The sequence below is a fragment of the Hetaerina americana genome, unplaced genomic scaffold (genome assembly GCF_022747635.1).
Source record: "Hetaerina americana unplaced genomic scaffold, ioHetAmer1.1.p SCAF_2, whole genome shotgun sequence".
Classification (NCBI taxonomy): Eukaryota; Metazoa; Arthropoda; class Insecta; order Odonata; family Calopterygidae; genus Hetaerina; species Hetaerina americana.
The window spans coordinates 44,550,450-44,571,331 of NW_027286763.1; the positions used below are offsets into that span (position 1 = coordinate 44,550,450).

The window sequence follows — 20,882 nt, forward strand, 5'->3', positions numbered from 1 at the left end:
TTTACGACTAGAACGACCTGATTCTTTCTTCTATTTATTATCCTTTTTTTATTACTGATCTGTCGATGAATGTAATAAATTAATGTCTTTCATACCCCTGACACAATTTTTAAATCCAACGTGAGACATGGATAGCATCTCAGCCAAAGTTCATTAAATTGAAACATGAAATTTCGGGGATTATTCGTTCAGATCATTAAGCCAAAAACAGCTTTGTAATAGAATCCAATTTGCGCGTATTCACGAAATTCAGATACTACCTTGATCAAAAAGTTCCCGGAATAACCACCGTGTGGCGCTCCCATCGTTCCGATTTGAGTTCTGTTTTTTTTGTTAAATTGGTACATCTGTTGTTGATATTCCCTTTAAATCTTAGTGTCATAACTTGACATTTGCAAAAGTTACGTAGCCAAGAGTACATCTATCTCTGTGTGTGTTGGCGATTTTTTACAATTGCAGAAATGGATTTAAATTTGCAACAACGAACTTGTATTAAATTTTGCGTAAAAAACGGATTTAGTGGCGCACGGACGTTGGAAATGTTGGAAAAGTGTTTCGGCAACGATTCTCTAAAAAAAACGGTCGTTTACCAGTGGCACGAGCGGTTCAGAAGTGGTCGTGAGTCAATCGAAGATGATGAACGCAGTGGCAGACCATCGACATCGAAAGTCGGTGAAAAAATTGATAAAGTAAAAGAAATGTTGGTCAATAACCGCAAATTAACCATCAGAGAAATAGCGGAGGACTTGAACATTGCCTATGGATCCGCCCAAGACATTGTGGTTAATGATTTGGGTTTCCGTCGTGTAGCATGCCAAAAGACCTCAATTTCATGCAAAAAAGAGACCGTGTTGACGTCGCAAAAGACATGATTTGCGAGGCTGAATCCGATCCCACATTCATCAAAAGGATCATTACTGGAGACGAGACGTGGGTTTATGAGTACGACACGCAATCCAGACATCAGGCAAGTGAATGGCGTTCACCAAATGAGCCGAGACCAAAAAAACCACGTCGTTTTCAGTCAAAAAAGAAGGCAATGCTGACGGTTTTCATGGATTACAACGGTGTAGTGCATCATGAATTTTTGCCAGAAGGCCAGACAGTAAACAAAGAGTATTATTTGGGCGTTATGAGACGTTTGCGTGAAGCAATTCGCCGAAAGAGACCAGAAATGTGGGCAGAAAACTCGTGGATTTTGCACCATGATAACGCACCGTCGCACAGTGCTATCATTATTCGTAATTTTTTGACGAAAAATGCAACAAATACCATCCAACAGCCACCGAATTCACCTGATTTGGCTCCCTGTGACTTCTTTCTGTTCAATCGAGTTAAAAAACCATTACGGGGAACGCGTTTTAGCAGCCGAGAGGAAGTAATGGAAAAATCGCAGGAAGCACTGATGGACATACCGAAAACCGAATATAAAAAATGTTTCGAGGATTGGATCAAGCGCTGGCATAAGTGTGTTGCAGTCGATGGGGATTACTTTGAAGGGGACAATATAGATTTAGATGAATAAACTTGTATTTTTAATTTTCTGAATAAATTCCGGGAAATTTTTGATCAAGGTAGTATAATATCTCGCTTTACGCTCCGCAACAGTGCTTCTGTTGCACATAGTCTTCAAATAATGTGTCTAGGAAACTCATCTTCAGTCAACGACTGACATGTGCCCAACGATTCTTAGCGGTTGTTTTGAAGATACAGTGAATACTTAATAAATGCATCTGTTTGACTCTCGAGAGACCTGTTAAAGTCTTCGAAGAAAAAGGTTAAAGACGTACGGAAAATGTGAGAGAGGGGAATGTTTGAAGAAACACTTGCAGGGAAGTGAGGAAGGAGTGTTGATGGGAGAGGAGTGCTGTGGCTACACGGACGTATGGGCGATAAACCGCGGTCGGGCCAGACTACGCAGCACGAAAGAGAAACATTTTGAAAGGAAAAGCGTTAAGAGATGTCACGAGTCCTCCGGAACACATTTCAAGTTATTGGAACCATTCTTCTCCATTTAATATGCTCGCTTCCACACTTTTCGCTCTTCATTTCTGCTCCTATCCCTTTAAGTAGTTTCCATAAGGGCACACCATGGAAGGGCAGAGTTTCTCTTAAATGACAATCGATCTTCTTCTTCCAACCACTTTATCACATCCATCGCCAGTTTTTCGCTTAGCCTTCCCTCATACATATTGTCTGCCTTTTCCCGATCCTCCCTCTTCTTTCCCCCTCCTCTCTTCCCTACAACTTTTACCTTATCTCACCCTCGTCCGTTTCACCTTTTAACATCTCTTATATCCTTCAGGGGACCGCCGTGAAAGAATATTGTGGCGCTGACGTCGCCCCACACTCCCTCCCCCATGATTGATGGATAGGCTCGTAAACGCTTCATGTCTATGGGTTGTAATAATTTCACCTTCATCATCGAAGCTTAGATTGAGCCTTTCCTTACTGAAAATTGGGCTGGGGGTATGTAAACCTCAGGGATGATTACTGATATATTGCATATAAAAGCGAGAGGTTTTGCAGTGATAACTCTTTAACAGGACAGACATGCGTTTGTTCCCAATCAATGCTGGAAAAAATATTGTTCAGCGTGTATTGATTTTACTTAATACGGACGTAAACGCTGAACAGTTTCAGCGGACAATTTTGGCAGACTGAATTAATTAAAATATAAACAAGATGCAATATCGATTAGGGAACCTAATACAAAGCCACATGCAGGTTAATATAGGTAGCACTAATACGTCAGAGTTCAGGGTCGAAACTTCGGCCAGAATGCAGCCCTTGATCCAGTGGAAAACCAGAGAACACTTTGAGCTGGTAATACGCCGGGAAAGCACCAAACTACCAGACTAATAAGAAAGTGTTTCGTTTAGATTGCATTTTGCACGTCATACCGTGAAATTCCATGCATTAATATTAAGTTATTATTCCATTATATTACTCATTCGAAAATTTCTATGAACCATTTTTAGTTATGGTGTCGGACGAACGATTAGATTTAATAATGAGAAAAAAAATGTACTTTTCCACAAGTTCATTGGTAACGTAATACGCGTTTCGGCTCACAGAATCATCATCAGGTATCAGATGGTTCTGTGAACCGAAACGCGTTGTACATTACCAATAAACTTGTGGAAAAGTACAAATTTGTTTTCTCATAATGAAGAACTTCCAATGCATCCTGCCTGAATCTGTTGAATTTATGAGATTTAATATTTATTATATTATTCATTGCGTTTCTATGAATGGAATTAGAATTACGGTATTTACTTTAAAGTTCGCTGTCTAGGTGTTTCTTTTTATCTAAGTTTGAATTCGATGCATTACTGTTTAATTTTCCTTCATACATTTTCTATGGAGCACCTATTAAAATGCGATTAAAGTTCACGGTAAGATAACATAATTTTTCATCAATTTGACCACATGGAATGTGATAAATATTTACAATAAATATCTAATGTTAAATATTATTGAGTATGGATCGTAGCAATGAGGGAATCACATATTAAAAATTAAGAACTATGCTTGTAATAAAATATCAAATTTGTCATATTTTCAGTTATTTTTTATGACTAAGTGAAGTAATTCTAGACCACTGTCTTATTTTAAGGAATGTGTGACGAAAACAAATAGGATAATCAATTTACGGTCGTCGGAGATTTGAGCCCGGAGTATATGTGCGATTAATTACAATGAAATATTTTGCAGGCGCTGAAATTTCATGATGAACTCATGCCAAATGATAATTTAATGATGACTGATGAAATACCTAGAATCTTATCAAAAATTTTCTAAGAGACGTGGACAAACCTACATTTAATTACGAAATATTTATTTTCGACGTTTTAAAGGAAAATCATTCCAATGTGCAATACTATGATGTTGCACGCATTTCAACCCAATTTATTTCTAAATGCCGAATTCCTAATATTTGGAACGAAATTCATTGAGCTTCAGTTACAGCTTTACTTTCATTTGATCGCAAGGTATACCGTAACGGAAATTACAATTCGTCACCTCATAGAAAAGACTTTCAGAGAGGCCTTTAAATTTCTCGAAAAAGCCTCTCAGAAATTCCGCTCCTTTGAATTTCCGAATGACTATCTGCTCTATCACCCATTTTCTCCCGGCCAATCCCCTTCGCTCATCACACGCAAGAATATTTTTCGTTTTTCCATTCGCTATTTCGCCGATAACAACAGCGGAAACTGCTATCTAACTGATACACTAAACGTACGTGACAACGCGAAAGTTATCGGTGCCTTAAAGGTACGTTTTTGCGAAGAGACCTCGGCAAAGAAAAGCGAGGAAACCTGGGGTCGGCATCATCCTTTGTGGAAGGCGTTCAATGACCAACGGTGCAATGTCTCATACGGGAGACATGGAACAAAAGCACGTGAAACGTTCTTCGTTGTCCAGGTGTGAATCAGAATTAGGGTGAAAAATCCTACAATTGAGGGAGAATGCAATCTGATCTGAAAAATTGGAAGTCCCGAAAACACCCGACATCCCAGATCATTCTTCGCCAGCATGATGGTTCCGTGGACTCCGAAATCACCGATATAAGAAGAAAATAACCCGCCTTCACCGAGATGTTTCGGACGCACGCACCCAGGTCAGGGGCGCGCACGTCGGAACTCCGAAAGTACGCACGGACCGAGTATGTAAGGTTCAAACGGCATTGGCGACGGCGGGAGAGGCACGAGAGTGTTGTCGAGAATATTTTCGTTCTTTGGAGTTGGTGCTTTTTTCCGAGCGTGGGAGTACGTTTGTGGATAGGAGAGAGGGGGAGGAGGGCCGTGGGGAGGGTGGGGGTTGTCGGCGGTGGTGAATCCGAGAGTGAGTGAGGGAATGCGGAATGGTAGGAGGGTGAGGAAGGGTGGCATTTGCCAACCCCCCTCCCAACCCCCCCACTCTTTCCGATCGCGTGAAATGCGAGGGGTGCCCAGCCCACCACCAGACATCCCCTCTTATTCCCCTCCCACTAACTTCCTCCTTGCTTTTTTACTCTTTCATGCGTTTAGCTGGCTTGAGTTGGTCCCGGGGGAAAATTACAGGGATCCTTTCCTTCGCTTGTTGTCCTTCCTCATCCCCGCTTTGTACCTAATGTTTGCCGTTTGTTCTGTTTCCTCGTAAGGGTTCAAGAGATTTCGGCCGCAGAAGGGTGTGTTCCTCTTTCCTCCACCCCTTCCCCCTCGCAACAACCTCTACCCCCCCCTTTCTCGCCCCACTCCCATTTCCCGCGTCGGCGCCGCGCTCAGCAGATCGCTCGTCCGGGGATAAAAAGGAAACATACGATGTGCCGCTCCCTGTCCGTTTGGTGGGGAAGAAAAGCAGATAGAAGGCGCAGCTGTGAATAAAAGGTGGTCCATATGGTTCCCTCCACCCTTGTACCGAGCCACGGGGGTCGCTTTTAAGCCGTTTGATACTCTTCCTGGGGTCACACCGAATTGTAATCCATTGCATTCTGATCATTAAATTACTTTAAAATTCCTCACAACACTGGATTCTGGCCATAAAATCACTTAAAAATTACTCCCAACACAGACGCTCCTTTTCCGAATAAAATTATTTTCTATGACCCATTTTGAACCGTTGAAGTGATCGTCGTTTCGACGTCAGCATTCCAGTAATTACAGCGAGAACTCCTTTTTGTCGATAGCTGAAACGTTTTACTAACTCACTTGAATGTGACATGCGATATGTTGCAGTGGAAAATTTTATGAGGGACTTAAAAATATGACAGCAGGTGAGAAATACGAATTGCACTCATTTTTGAAAAAAAAAATAATTCGGAATTGATTTCCAGACCTGCGTGACTGGAGACCGAGTCAGGGGCCAGGGGAGAAAATTGAAAGGCTGTATGCGTGCGCTCTCGTCACTGAAATCGGCATTTATACGAGATCACACCTTTCAGAAAAAAACAGTAAAAATGCTAATATTAAGCTTTTACAACATCCATTATTAAAGTTATCATAAAAACCAGCATGGTTCAGGAAGGTATGACGACAATTTCTCATTTAAAAATCTCGACCATTTGCTACATCCGCTAGTATTAGGGCTGAGTGGTTAATATTCGGTATTATTAAAACTTAAATGTTTAGGTCTTAAATGCCTTCTCAAGGTTTTGCCCAGAGAGGTTATTATTCTCTCTGAGGGGAAATCATTTGATTTATATGTTAAATCATTAATATTCACAGTGCGTCTATTCAAATGTAGTTCGTACTCATCAGTTTTACGCATGCATACATAGTAGTATGTATAATAATAACTCAATTAAAATTTTTCCCAAAAGAAAAAAGAAAACATGTCTCACTGTGACGTGTTTTAGATTTTAACAGGTGAAATCTGTACCTCATTGTGAAATGGTGACATTAGCAAAAATAGCTCTATTCGTGCGCAATGCTAAATAAATGCAAACCACCTGCACATTTTTTTTAGTTGCCTAGAGTACACTTTCTTTGCCAGTAAATTACACAAATTTAAATTCGCCAACTGCCGTGGAATGAGTTTGACACCATATTTTAATTTGCCGATTTTCTGCGGGGATGTTCATAATGAAAGCAACAGTAATGCTTTCATTTTAGTTTAAAATTACTGTAAGTGCTTTACTCATGCAGCTGGATTTTAAATAGCTCCGCAATAAGCGATTTCAGTGAGAAGGCCGTGCTAATTCTAATTCAGTGATTCGAGAATCGTTTACGACCTTGAGAAAGTGCATACTTAAGAGTGAACGGATCAGCCCATCCAATCGTCCACACCAAATGGCTGCCATTCAAGATTAAATCAAAATTCCTCGCAATAATTCCCACTGATTTACCCCTGAAAGACGACTGAGTTGATTTTTGCGCGTTTATACCTTCCCAAGCCTAAAGTTTGGGCTTGTGTTAACCCTTAAACGGTCTTCAATCCATTATTCAGAGGTTTTATGGCCGCCATTAGCGGAAGTCCAGTTCGCAGCGCCTCGTTTTGAATGTAATCTTTCACATTACATTCCATATTACACATTTAAGCTTCCCTTCACTTAAAGTGAACATGATAAGGCTTTTAGAATTCCGTCATACGGAGCTCGAAAAAAAATCGTTCCAATTATTTGGAACGATCTCTTGCGCTTAAAATACGGTTGAGAACACTGAAGAGTCGTAATGGTTCACTCACGTTTTATGCACCGGCAGTGCATCAAGAAATCCGTTTCTCATGAGAACTGATTTTATGAGCTGAACGAGGAGTCAAAAGAGGAGATTTATTTAAAACTGGAGTGTTGCTGCGTAAGTTCTGCGAAAGTTAACCGTTTTGCTGTTATATCCAAAATGCGGATCATTTGAAACTGTGTTTATTGTTATGCTCATTTAAGAACACTTAAGATGCATCGACACTTATGAGAGAATCGTATTATTTATGCGAAAAGATCGAAGCCCTGAAGAAATTTATGCTAAATGGAGTTTGAGGCTGAGGTAAGAATCAGGTAGTGTGGAGGAAAACACGTCGCCACCGTTGATTTACTTTTCGCGAATGTGCCATGGGATGAGCACTTAAAACGACCCATATGATGGGCGGTGCACTGTGCCGGAGGGATTCCATGTACGAAACTACAGATTAAATCCGCACAAAACGCTGCAATCTAAGAAATACAAACCATTTCTGAAGGTAGCATCTAATAATATAGAGTATGATTTGGCACACAAGTAAAATCATAAAGAAGCATTCGTACTTATGCCAAAAAGTTGTACGTTTCTTTTTCTGATCAACAAAATAATAATCGTCCTAAAAATATAAACGGTTAAACGTTTACAAACGATCACGCGGACCGAAGTGTCAATTTCAAATTTAATAATAATGAGTTATTTAATTTAATTCTTGATGATGATTGACGGAAGAATTCGCAAAATTTTATCGAAGGTATTCATTATCGTTTGTTTATTATCTTTAGAATCAAAACTACTATGTGGAATCCTAAATGCATTCCCAGATGCTCAAGGGTATAGCACTAAAATAGAATACAATTCGTGCAGCCGAACCAAATAATAATTCCAAAAATAGAGTCGTATTTTAGTAATATTCGGTGGGTGTGCGGAGCAACATAAAACAGTTAAGGCATTTACACAAATAGTCCTTATTTAAAGGTATATACGACAAAGATGTGCACGTGTGGGAAGTAAACTTTTGAATTTACCAAATTTTCTCTCGTGGAGTGATGACATGTGTTAATGTAGGAATTGTTCGTAGAAAAAAGATGAACGAAAGAAAGTAATCCATTTCTACCTTCGGAATAACTTGAAGAATGTGGCGCCTTTCGTAAAGAGTAGGCTAATGCCGACGCCGGGTTTCTCTCTAACCTTCATCCTTTCCTGTCCATCCCTAATGGCGCAAATGATCTCAGCTGTCGGTCGCCTCCCCTAAATACCACTACTACTAGAAAGGCATACTGGATCACGGATTTTTTGCAAAAATATCAAAAATAGAAGTTTTAAAAATTTTGCCCTGGGAGTATTTCCTGTAACATATCAGTCAAGGGCTAAAAACATCGAGAGAACGCAGTGATTCTAAACTGATGGTTTCTGACCGTTTCAGAGTCAAAAATCCACCACGGCAAGGAAATAGGCTTTAACGATGCTTCCGATGAACGACGGTCAAACACCGAGCAGCCCTACCCTTATCTGTCATTTGTCAAACGTTCGGATATTCCCTCCTGCCGCCGCCGCTTTTAAAAGTCTCCCATTCCGCTTTACGACTGAACCAAGATCACGAGTCCAAGTGGAGTTGGTCGTTGTTTTGGGGAGGTGGGCGGGAGGGAGGAGATTAAGGGGATGCAAAGACTTCAGGTACCGGGCCCATTCATCGTCTCGAAATCTTGTAAGGAAGGGAGGGAGGAGGGGGAGATGGAGAATACGGGGATGCCGCTGAAAGAAAGAGGCATGGCACGAGTAAGAGAAGCGTTAAGAATAATGACCATAGAAAGTTTCCATTGATGCATAGCTAAACCATCCATCTTCGATGACCTCCGTGCGTCGTTTAGGATTTCACATATCTGCTGCTTTAGTGGCGAGCTGTATAACTCATGTGAATGCGATTATCCATTAACTCAGTCCAAACAATAATTTGTTCATCGCAGTGGGGTAACGGTGTCATTTGTGACAGCCTTCTGCGAAAATATTGGATTATTAAAAGAGCTACGAGCTAACTCTCCTTCTGTAGGTGTGCACCTTAGAAAAAACAAGTTCCTCCAGTTCCTGTAAGCTTACTTTCTAGAAGCGATGAAAGGTTTTTTTCCTTTCCATGGCCATAATTGTTCTTCGAAGTTTCGCAAGCAACTGTTTTGATATCGAGGCGGATAATATGAGATTGAACTGTGTCTCCCACGATGAACAGAGGGAATAAAAGCTTTCAAGATCTTGTCTCAATTCCTTGAGTGTTTTGATTCCTCTGTTCAATTTTTGTCACGATGGACCTTTATGATCAGATATCTTCAAGTCATTTCTCATTTGAAGTCATCTTAATACTCAAATCACTGCTCTAAAAAATCTTCACCAGCATAGAAATATTTCTAATAGAATTAACCAAATCATTGACAAAGGTCTGATGATCAAAAGTTACCGGACGCGATACTTATGCGCTCCTATTTGAAATAAAAATGTTTAAGGCTGATCGGCCGATGATAAAAACATGATTGATGCGAGGAATTTGCTGTGACTAGAAGATACAAAGATTGATCGAGATTATGGCTGCCTACGGAGGATGTCTGTGGCTTAAAAATTCCTTTGATTCGCAGTGGAGTCAATTTCCAGGAGTGAACTGTAGAAATTCGCTTCAAGAGTTCTGAACTGAAGGTTTGTTTGTGTGCAGGATTATCATGATATTATTTTACTTTCCTCTCATTGTCTTGATATCCATGATGGTCATACAATGCAATAAAATTACGTGGTTGAATTATGCTACGCTGAATGCATCCCAATTGACAAAAGAAAACATCACTCATGAGCGGTTGAGGGGTGGGAGAAGGAAGAGGGACATTTGGCGGGCGAGAGTGAATCGACGGGTGGCATCGAAATGAAAGGGACGAACCTTAACTCGGTTCCCCTACCTTTGAAGCCGTCCAATGCAACCCCATCCTAATCGGTCAAAAAATCCCCCTTCCCCCGCATCCACGGGCTCTCCTCGAGCTTCCCACTCCCGTTCCATCGCTTCCTTCACCCCGCTCCTCTCCCCCCTCCCCTTTCCGCTACGGTCACCCGACTGAATGCTTCATCGCCACCGAACCACCCCGGCGACTTGATTGTGAGGCGACGACCTAGTCACCAACACAAACTCGTTCGTTGGGTACAAGACTTTGCTATTTAAACCTCCTCCGTCACTTCCCTGCCCCCCCCCTCCCCAAACAGATATTCCACCCTCTTCTTCCCTCAAAATTCCTCTTGTGGAGGAGAAACAGAGAGAGAGAACCCTTCCTAAAAATCCATTCCGTTTTTTTTCTTTTGTTTTTCGTCCGTCAGCCCATTCACTTCGGAGTCGTCCTCTATTCAGCCATTCTCAATAGTGGTCGACACCTCCGAGCGTAACTCCTATCCTCTACCGCTCTTTCATCCTACGTCTACCGTCTATCCCATTATTTTTATTTTAAAAGGACTGTCTAAACAACACGTGTCCAAAGAGAGTTGAAATGAGCCATTATATAATAAGGTGACGAAAGGAATGGGAAAAACCTTCATCACTTTCACCATCGGGACTCAGGCATACGTCATCCTACTACCTTGGACACTCTTGGATCAAAAACCGATCGATTATTCGGTAGTTGATCTTTCCTAGGATCACATTCTCAGGACTGTGCTCCCAGGAAAGATCAACTCATAGGTTTACTCGTTTAATGCACCATTACTATTTAAAATGTGCGCCTTGGAAATTGCAATCAATGAAGGGATTAAGAGTCTGATATAGAGCTGGATATGATTTAACTCTTGAAAGTTGTCCATTGAAGATATAAATGTGGAAATCTTAAAAAAAGTTAAATAGTCTTTACAGTATATAGCATTTAATTAAAATTGAAAAAAACCCTAACCTCCTGCTGTCGGGCCATAAAAAAAATAAGAGAAAAATTATTTAAAATATAATTTTAACCAAATAAATTATTAAAAATTAAAACAACTTGGGAAATGTACACAACAAATATGTTAACACATAATTAAATAGAGTACTTCACATTAATATATAGTTATTAAATAAAAACTATAAAAATATATATATAATTGGTATATTATCGAAAATTCCTCCCCCACTCGTTTTCACTCATTTTGAGAAGCAATCGTCTTCCGCTTCCTCAGTTATCTTGAGAGAGAAAATTAAATAAAGCTGATATGTCTTCACATTCATAATAAAGAAGTTTTTTGGAGTAATTTTCATATCTTGCGATGAGGCCCTTCCGGAGATCCTAAGGAAGGCGGACTGTCATGGTTAATAAAGCAATTTGTTGGAAACGTTTTCAAAAATGGACACAAATTGCAATATTTTCGATAAGTTACCTTCGTATTCGTCGACGCAAATAGTTGGCTTTGGGCGAAGGTGAAACGTGTTCTCAGGGAAAGCACGTCCGCAATAGGCGTTATCCGAGGCTTTATCTAAACGAATATTTGGGAAGCATTTGAATCTCTAGGTAACAGTAAGGCGCCATATGGAATTAAGTTACTCTAAGAATACTCCTTGTAAATTTAAAATCCTACTTATGAAGAGTCAAGACAAAATTATGGCAAGTCTTTCACCCGTTTTAGATGAAAAGTTGCTTAATGTTCCACGACATCTTTCTGATATGTACTTCCTGGGGCGGTCAAGTGGCATTATGTATGAGCTAATTTGGACAAATAGTTAACCTACACGAAATTGTCAGAGTAATATATTTGAAGGGAAATATGAAAAATTTTTGGTATCTATCAAGGTTTACGTGCACTTAATTACAAGAAAGGAATTACGAGGACCGTGATAGTCATTTTTAGTTGACGGGATGATTGTGAATACATTGGAGTGGTTTAAATTACCACGATAATAACCCTGCCTATTCCTAAAAGCATTTTTTTTAGAGGGAAATGATAACACTCTGCTCAGACCAGATGGAGTCCACGTGAAAGGATATACGTGAGATCAGACAACAGAACGAGGAAAAACAGGGAAGAGCCACGCAAAGCTTATCACGCCTTTTAAAATTTGACGTAAAGGGCAAAGAAAAAAAAGCACTATTTAGCGCCGTGAGATGATCACCATTATCTTCCTATGAGTACAATGTGGAACCTAAACCCTCATAGAAGCAGCATTTACGTTATCTCCACGGGATGCGTGCGTCTCAACTTCCTGATTCAGGCAATTTTCCCTGCGTGCTCCGCTCATTCCGTCGTCCAAGGAAGCGCTATGGTAACGCCACGTAAAGATACGCCAACCAAACCGAACAGGATTCAGCATGAGGGACATCTAGCACAAGATCTATGGAATACGCTTTCAAGAACCAATCACCGCACCAATTAAGTCCTTAACAGAAGTAGCTTGAAGAAGGGACTATCTAAGTTGGAGAAGGTAAAGAAGTAGTTTAAAAAAAAATCGACTCACTTTCTTTGTCTCAAGCGTGACAGCAAAGAGTTTGACAATTTATTCTACTGCGTGCTAATACGAGCAACGCTATTTTTCTCTTTACTTTCTTCCTCTTTATCTACCTAATCTTAACACCCCAACCCATCTACATACTATATGTGTACATTTGACACTCAGTATTTTATGGCAGCTATAACTTTATTTTTTTCTGTGAGGAAATTAACGTTTGTTATCGATTGTTTATAAACGATGTAATAAGGAATCGAAGAGTATTAATATTATTTATAAATATGCATTACGTACGCATAAATCCATGAATATTCAATTATAAGCGGAAAACTTTTGTGTTTTATATTAAATTTTTTTTAAAATTAGCTTCCTTTTTCAGGCTCAAGTAAAGGCGTTAGAAGAAGAAAGGAGCTTTCAGAAGAAGAATTCAGGAAATAAGAAAACTGAGGTGATGGTGCAGTGGCTGACGTATTGGCTTACCTCCGAGAGGGCCAGGGTTTGAATCCTGGAGAAGGCAGATAAAGTGGTACACCTTGCCCTAATTCAGGTGCCTTGTAGAGAGCACTAAGTTTACCGTCCGTCTATAATAAGTTTACCGTCCGTCGGAAGGACCGTTAAAATGCGGATCCTTCGGTGACTTTCTTTAAGATTAGTTTATTCAAACGCCGTGTTTCCCTCAACCCTTCCTCCTTTCCCATCCATTCGTAATGGCGAAAATGACCTTAGATGTCAGTCGCTTCCCCTAAAACTACTACTACGAAAGCTGAAGAACGGACCTCACTTCAAAATTTCAAGTGTAGAAAGTTTTAATCAGTAATTAAACACGAAGCGCAGTGTTTTTTGGTGGGAAACTGGATAAGCGTAGATGGAAATTTGAGATGTGGGTGCGAAGAAAGGTAGAGAGAAAAGCTGGAATGAGAGGAAGGCCACATTAGCAGTGTTAAGGAAAGAGATGTCCGAGAAAAATCGTGATCCACAGAAATACTTGTTAGTAAGTGCGCTAAGAAATAGCAAGATGTGGAAGGTTGTAATATAATGAAGAATTTACGTAAAAATATGAGAAGGATGCAAATTAATGGTGATTGTGTGGCATGAGCAGGTTGGAAGTCTTGAGAATAGAAGAAGAAATTACTACAAAAGATGATCACTACCTTACATGGGTACATTTGAGACAACTAAAATACGGGAATCGTTGCGACTTTGGGAGTGTCATTACTGTGATATCAATATCATATTGGTTCCAAATGCACAAATTATAGTATTTTTGCAGTGGTACTTAGATATTTTCAGAAAGACAGCATAGAGAAAAATGATTTTTAATCGTGCAGCTTGTTTCAAAATATTCTAAGAGCTCAAGTCGTCCTAAGGACCAATATCTTTCAAAAACCTTTCGGTTTCGACTGAAATTGATGATTTTAAATTTCTAAAAATATCCCCACGAGCTATTGTCCTCTTTAGCGAAATTTACCATCCAATGTCCTTTCTGATTTAATTATATCAGATTATGCAAATCTTATTAGTGCCATTTGATTCATAACTTCTTTGCTATTATAATTAGGGTGTTTTTAAATAATTTCAGGTAACTTTGTTCACGAAGCTTAGGGCTACTGTGACCTATTGATAAAATTGTGAGTAGCTTTCCAGTACTAAGAGAGCATTATTAATCTTTCAGACCAAAAAAAACTGGCCGAATTCAACTCTATTCCTCCATAGTTTATCGCATGATCCCAAATCCATCCCTCGTACATTGCATCACCGTAAAATAATCTTTCCTGCTTCACGAAATTCCAATAAATAATTCCGAGTTACTCTCCGATCCTCACTCCGCGACCGGCTACAATTTTCGTCTCCACCCCGCCAACCGCAAGCGTTCGGAATGGAATGCGCTCATGCCCGAGGAAACCCCCGGGAGACGCTCCACCCATTAAAGGACAACCTCCTCTCCGTACCCTCCTCTCATTCCCCCTCCATCCCCCTTCAAAAACTCCTCTATGTTGCACTGATGCGCACTCTCTCCCCTTTGTTATACCGTCTACTCCACCCTCCCCCGTGCCCTCTCTCACCGCAGATTTTTACTTCACGCCCCTCTCTCGCTCTCTACTTTATCTGCGCTCATCTTCAATTCTCCTCCCCTCCCTCACGTGATCCTCCCCAATCCCTCTTTCCCTCTCGTAGCCACCATCTATCCCTCTCTTCATTTCTCCCTCTCCATCCCTCACCGCATTCTCCTCATCTCACTCACCTTCCCCCGCCACGCTCGCCTTCTTTCCAGTCCATCAAGCACCGCGTCCTCAGTGGCGGGAGGAACCATGGACGAGCGAGCACGGAGAAACAATGTGGTGAGAGAGGTCCCCTTCACTGGTAACATGGCCGATGGAGACGAGCCATATTATGAATTGAATACCCGAGAAACATGGTGGCCGTTGGAAGCGACCAAGTTCTCGTACAATTCACTTCCTATCGGTCTGCATTCATATCAGTATCAATTGTTGGGCAAAAGACAACACATTCCATGCATATCCTGGCTTAGCGAATTTGCCCTTTCATAGGTGGGCAACTAGGAATTATTCCATGTTAAAGGAAATGGAAATGTGCATCATTCTCTGCACTTGCAAAATATTTCAATTGGTTAGCCTGTTCGGCCTTAACATTATGCCAATAGGGAGGAACATTAAAATCAAAACTTTGACATCCTTTAGGGAGAATGATAAAATAACTTTCATTAATTGAAAAACCTTTAGGTTTTACTTATAATTAGCATTCTCATTGAACGGATGCTTACATATTTTTCCTGCGTCCTCTTGATTTAGTTGAGAGATTCACTGTGTTTCTTTTACCATTTAGATTTTTATTGAGTTAATCATCTTCAGCTTATGGCTACTGTGGGTGCATTCATTGTTTGTGGTCTTACTATGTTGATTAGACCACCCAATGAGCAAAATTCATTAACAAGGACTGTGGTGGTGAGGAGTAAAACTCAGGTGGGAGTCGATGCAATATTTTTTGTCTCAAAAAATGCCGAACAAAATCTACCCAAAACATTGAAAAATTTAGAGAGCTCTGAATATTTAGATGATTCACTGGCCCCGGTGGTGGCGGGGTAATGTCCTCGTCTTCCAAACCAGAGGTCGCGGGTTCGATTCCCGCTTAGGTGGTTTTTCCTCCACCTATGGATTGGGTGTATGTAACTGTTATACTGTTATATCATTGTCAAATCCGATGTAAAGGCCGAAGTGCTGTTTTCGGGCTAATACATAATAAATAAATAAAATAAATAAACGTCTTGATCTCTAAGATACTTCGGGGTAATACTATAATGGCGTATACCGCCAATTAATCAGATCATAAAAAATCAACATGTGGAAACAAAACGTCAACTTTTACAGCAGGTCTATAGCGCCGACTTCAGACTTATTTGGCGATTGCGATATTCAAGGATTGATAAAATGAACTGAAAATACGTTAAGGGCAGTAAGTATCGCTTCAAGGAACCGCCACTCTGAGTCTATTCGAATCGGTTCTAATTTGGTTCCCAGGCCAGTGGAATCGTTTGGTGCTCAGCTCAAAAAATTTAATTAAATTGCTAGTTCTGAGACCGCCTGATGAAAAGGTTATGTAGTGGAACTCCGAGCTTCTTCTTGGGCTTTGAAAATATAATAAATCCAAGTACACAAAGATAGAGTATAAAAGTGATTGATTGCTTAGTTCATTTGCTCCATTTTGACTAGTGCGGTGTTAATATTTCAAATCAATGAGTGAGAGAACGGAGGGTTGAGATAAACCTTCACCAGTAGAATGACTACGGTGACAGCTAGATATATTCGGGGTAAAAATCCGAACTACGTATTATTGCTCGCCAGTAATTACTAAGCGAATCATTAAGATTTATGCCTAGCGCACGAGACGAATTTCTCGAGCGATGTAAAAAAATACATTTTTATGAAACAAGCCATTCGTGGTTTGCATGTATCTATACGAGCGTATATGTCGTATTGACTAATGCCTTGACAAGCATCCGTCGTGGTTACCTGAAAAGTTACGTACCAGCCTAAAAGAACAAAGGCCGTGTGTTCGAATCCCACTATCCAACATACTTGATGTGTGTACTATGGTATAAGTTGTTCAGGTTGGGTGGTGAAATACATATAACTTTAGTCGACACGAATCATTAACAAGTAACACGGCCACAACCCATGAAATAACTGAGAAGTTTGACAAGACATCTTGTGCAAAACAAAGTGCGCACCGCGGATAAGCGCCGTAATTACTTTGTGTGTCAAAATGGAAATTTAATGGTACCTATTTAAGTGAATGAGGAAACCTCGTCGCAGGCCAGCTGGTAGAGCGGCTACGTCCGGTTCCTTCGCGGTCGGTCAGGGGTTAAATAGCCAAGTATCAGCGGCGGACGACGGAACACTTCAGACGTCCGTGTCCCCGCTGAGTGCCTAGCCCGCATACCGCACCGAAGCACGCGTGTCCGCGCGGCATGGGACGTGAATTATGCTTCCCTTATCTTAGGCGGTGTACGCGGTGCACCTGCGGACCCGTTCGAAGGAACGAACGAGACGACGGGCACGCCACATACGCCAGGGGGGTGCTTTGGACGGAGATGTGGAAACGGAGGAGGAATGCTAAATGAGTGAGCTCTAACGGTAAAGTGGGCGGAGGAGATCCTGCGGTGTGGCGCATTTGAGTGATAGCGGGAGGGAAAAAGGAGCTCATTTTACGCCTTATCCAACTCACGTCCTATTGTTCCCCAGGATGGCATGCATACGCGCGTATCCGCTCGGCGACCCCCTTTTTTCCTGGTGGGGGGGGGTCGTATCTTCCCAGGCTATGACATCGAAGATTCCCACCGTCCCGTGCTTAATCAACACAGATAGGGAATGCGGGGGTAGAAAAAATAACGCGACTTGAAAAAACGTGCGCTGCTTGACTAATTTTATCAACGACTCTAATAAGGCACAAACATTATCTGTGGAGAAGGAGAGGAGAAATTGACTCAACCTTTCATTATCGTGCACGTTTTTGTGCCTAATGAGGGTTTTGTGGAAGTAGAAAAATTTCCACTTTTTTTTCCTGTAATTTAGCCAGTAAAGAAGACTGCCGATACCTGGCTTATGGGAAAAGTAGAAACCTTTGAAGTTGGGCAACCTCAGGTGAGCAAAACTTTGAAACTAATTTCAAATGAGTTTGGAAAGGTCTTTCTGTTTTGAGATTATATTGCGTTTTTTTATGCTTGATATTCTTGCAAGAAAAATCAAATAGCATCGGATAACTATTATTGATTTCCACCAATTCCCTTACTAACTGTGATTCAACATAGAAAAGTATGCTCTGATAAATGACCATATTTTAAATCAGTTAATACCGTGAAATAACATTGGAAAAACGACGACGGAGGAAATTAACGATACGAATCCACCTGGACACGCAAATCGAAGATTTGAAATTAAATTGAACTCTTTTGTTAAAATATTTCGGAAATTTGATGCACTTGTGAGCTATAAAAGCTCACAAGTGCCTCAAATTTAGAATTACTAATTAAAATGAAGTTCTTTTCACACTTATGCTGCAATCGACCTCATTTTATGACTTTTGCACTACTTTCCTTTTATAAATAGAATCCTGAGGAAATGGTCTCGTTTCCCTTTTCTTAAAACATGGCGCTAAATTCGAAAACACTTTTCGGGATTAGCCTTCCCTTCCATATTTACTGCCAGAGTGAGCACAGCTGAGAGAGCCAGAGGAGGCGACAAAATTGTTTTACTCCTACATAGAAACCTGTATTTGGTTTCTTGGCAAGAATTGCTTTATTCAGTGCAAAAAATGAGTAGGCAACTTGGAGAACACATGGACAACTACTCATACGTGGGCGTCTTGAGTCATTCTGCATTTTCTTCAAGTGTGTTACATTTGAACAAGGAATACTTTATTAGTCCGAACAGTCACGCTGCTCCAAGGTTGTATGTTAAAATGTTGGGAAATTTATGCAACCATTTTTGGATTTTCGCGGGCGAAAGGTGAAGTTGTAGTGGAATAAAATTACTCAGTGCTTGTCTCATCAGGGACAACCTAGGCGTATTTTCTTGCAATGTAAAGCTAATCTGTTTTTCGTGATTAAGTCAAATTTTGATAGTATATTATTGTTTATGATTACCCTAGTTTTTGTTGTTATTAGCTACGAATTTTTAATAAATATTTTTTAAATATTTAGCACATATTTTTTTGAAGTTATCATAAGCAAGCAATTATTGCAATTGTTTCTACATGTGTTCCGAGCATGTTTGTGCCGTATATTTGCAACGTTAAAGAGAGTCATGAATACTTGGAATAATTTCTCGGCGGCGCGATAGTCTCTTGTCTAGAGCGTTTATTTTGCTACTGTGAAGCTCCATGTTAAAATCCTGGATGATACCTTAGGATAACTCCATCTAATTACGCACACACAGTTTGGAGGTCAGAATTCCTTGGGTAGCAAGGGGCAAAGGTACTGCCTCCATCTTTACTCACCTCACTTAGGGGCTTAGCGGGATTTAGGTCTTTCCTAAAAGAGCCAATCTTCAAAATACTGAAACTGAAGAACTGAAACAGATCTTCATCATTTAGGAAGCAGTAGTTTAAAATAAAAAATCGGGAAAGGCACTTCAAAAATTTTTTTCAACGACAGCCAACAAAGATCCTACGATTTAAGCATACATCTCCGAGATATTAATTTAACAGTACTTTTGTATATTTCAATTAAAGAAAATGAGAAAAAATCGAGTTTTAGAAAATATCGAGTATCACTTCAAATGATAACCAATCATGCTAAATTCACAAAAAATTTCCATTGGAACTTAACTGGAGGAGATAATACCTGACACCTCGTACGAGGTAATCATGTCTATGTCCAGGCCTTATAGGAACTATGTTCTCGTAGCTATGTTCCCGCAAGCCTTTTCGAGAGTCTTTTCAACGAAGGATTTGATATTCTGATGGTTTAACAGCAGCAGAGAAACAATGAACGGAGGTTAATGGCAAGGAAGAATGCCGTTTTTGGGTCGAGTGACGTGCTCAGACAATGGTGCGAAGGGCTATTACAACACGTAAATTGGGCTATGCGCTAATCTTGTTGTTTTTTCTACTTCACGAAAAACCGTAATGTAACACAGATTGCAATAAAAAATTAATCACAGACTTAATCTCTCGGCTTGTCTTTAACCTCTGAAATTCGACATTGCCCGTTAATTCCCTACATATCTAACTCTAACACATATAGCTGAGCTTTGTTTAGATTACGGGCCTAAATTGTGTGTTTTTTTACGGTAAATTCATAGCATTAATCATTTATGTGAATACTTCCAAAAATATACGCTGTGACTGGGGATTTTAATGCCCTTTCTATATAAGCGAGGGGTTTTTTTGTAGTCGCAGATGGCACGCAATGTCTTTTATATTATACATTTAGGTATAATGTGAGAAATAAGTTTTTAAAGCTTCGTTATGAAACATAGTAGTTCGTCTGGGTAAAACGATTCCTTTTTTACTTGAAATTAGCAACGATTTCACAGGGAATTTCCATGTGAACACACATGGCTGATAAAGGTCTGACATAATGGGCTTCTTAGCTCTAGAGGTTCTTACAAAATCCTGGAGTGGATACAGTCCAGTCGGTGTCGAGTAACACATTTGGAAAGAGATCCATTCAGAGTACATGCTCTTTGGAAGAAGAGTGACTGAGGCGAGAGACAGTAGTGTGTCAATGAAATGCAATTATCATCGGTTTCGGTCAAAAATACATATTATGTACGATGACACCCCATATAATGATCCGCAATTCTCAAAATGTTTTGCACTGGCTGGTTATTTCTATAGTGCAATGCCTGTTTATTAGAGATATTGAGTAGCTACATTGCAATTGAACATCTTTGTAGTGACCGAATGTAATTAAACGTTTGAACGTTAGTTCATTTTAATATTCAAAGTAATGTGTACACTCTTGGTTGAGACTTGGAAATTTTACAGAGAAATTACTTTTAAAGTATAAGAGATATCCATGGACGTATCTATCAATCCTCTTTAAACCTTCTTCATCTAAAATGCTCTTTCCTACATAGTTATGGAAACAACCGATAAAAACTTGTTTTTCTCTTCTGAGTTCTACAATCTTGATTGATGCAATTACGCGAAAAGGTCAATTGAAAAGTTGAATTATTTGGCACCTATTAAACATTTTTTTACACGCGAGCAGAGGATTTCCAAGCACTTCAATTTTAAGATATCTTCTACAAGTTTCGGAAACACAAAAAATTTAC

At 40.1% G+C, this 20,882-nt stretch overlaps 1 protein-coding gene across 1 annotated transcript in view; it reads right to left on the bottom strand.

Moving 5' to 3' along the window:
• C15 (homeobox protein C15) overlaps positions 1–20,882 on the bottom strand; it is a 157,001-nt gene that overhangs the window by 64,717 nt on the left and 71,402 nt on the right. The gene's annotated exons all lie outside the window — the stretch shown is intronic.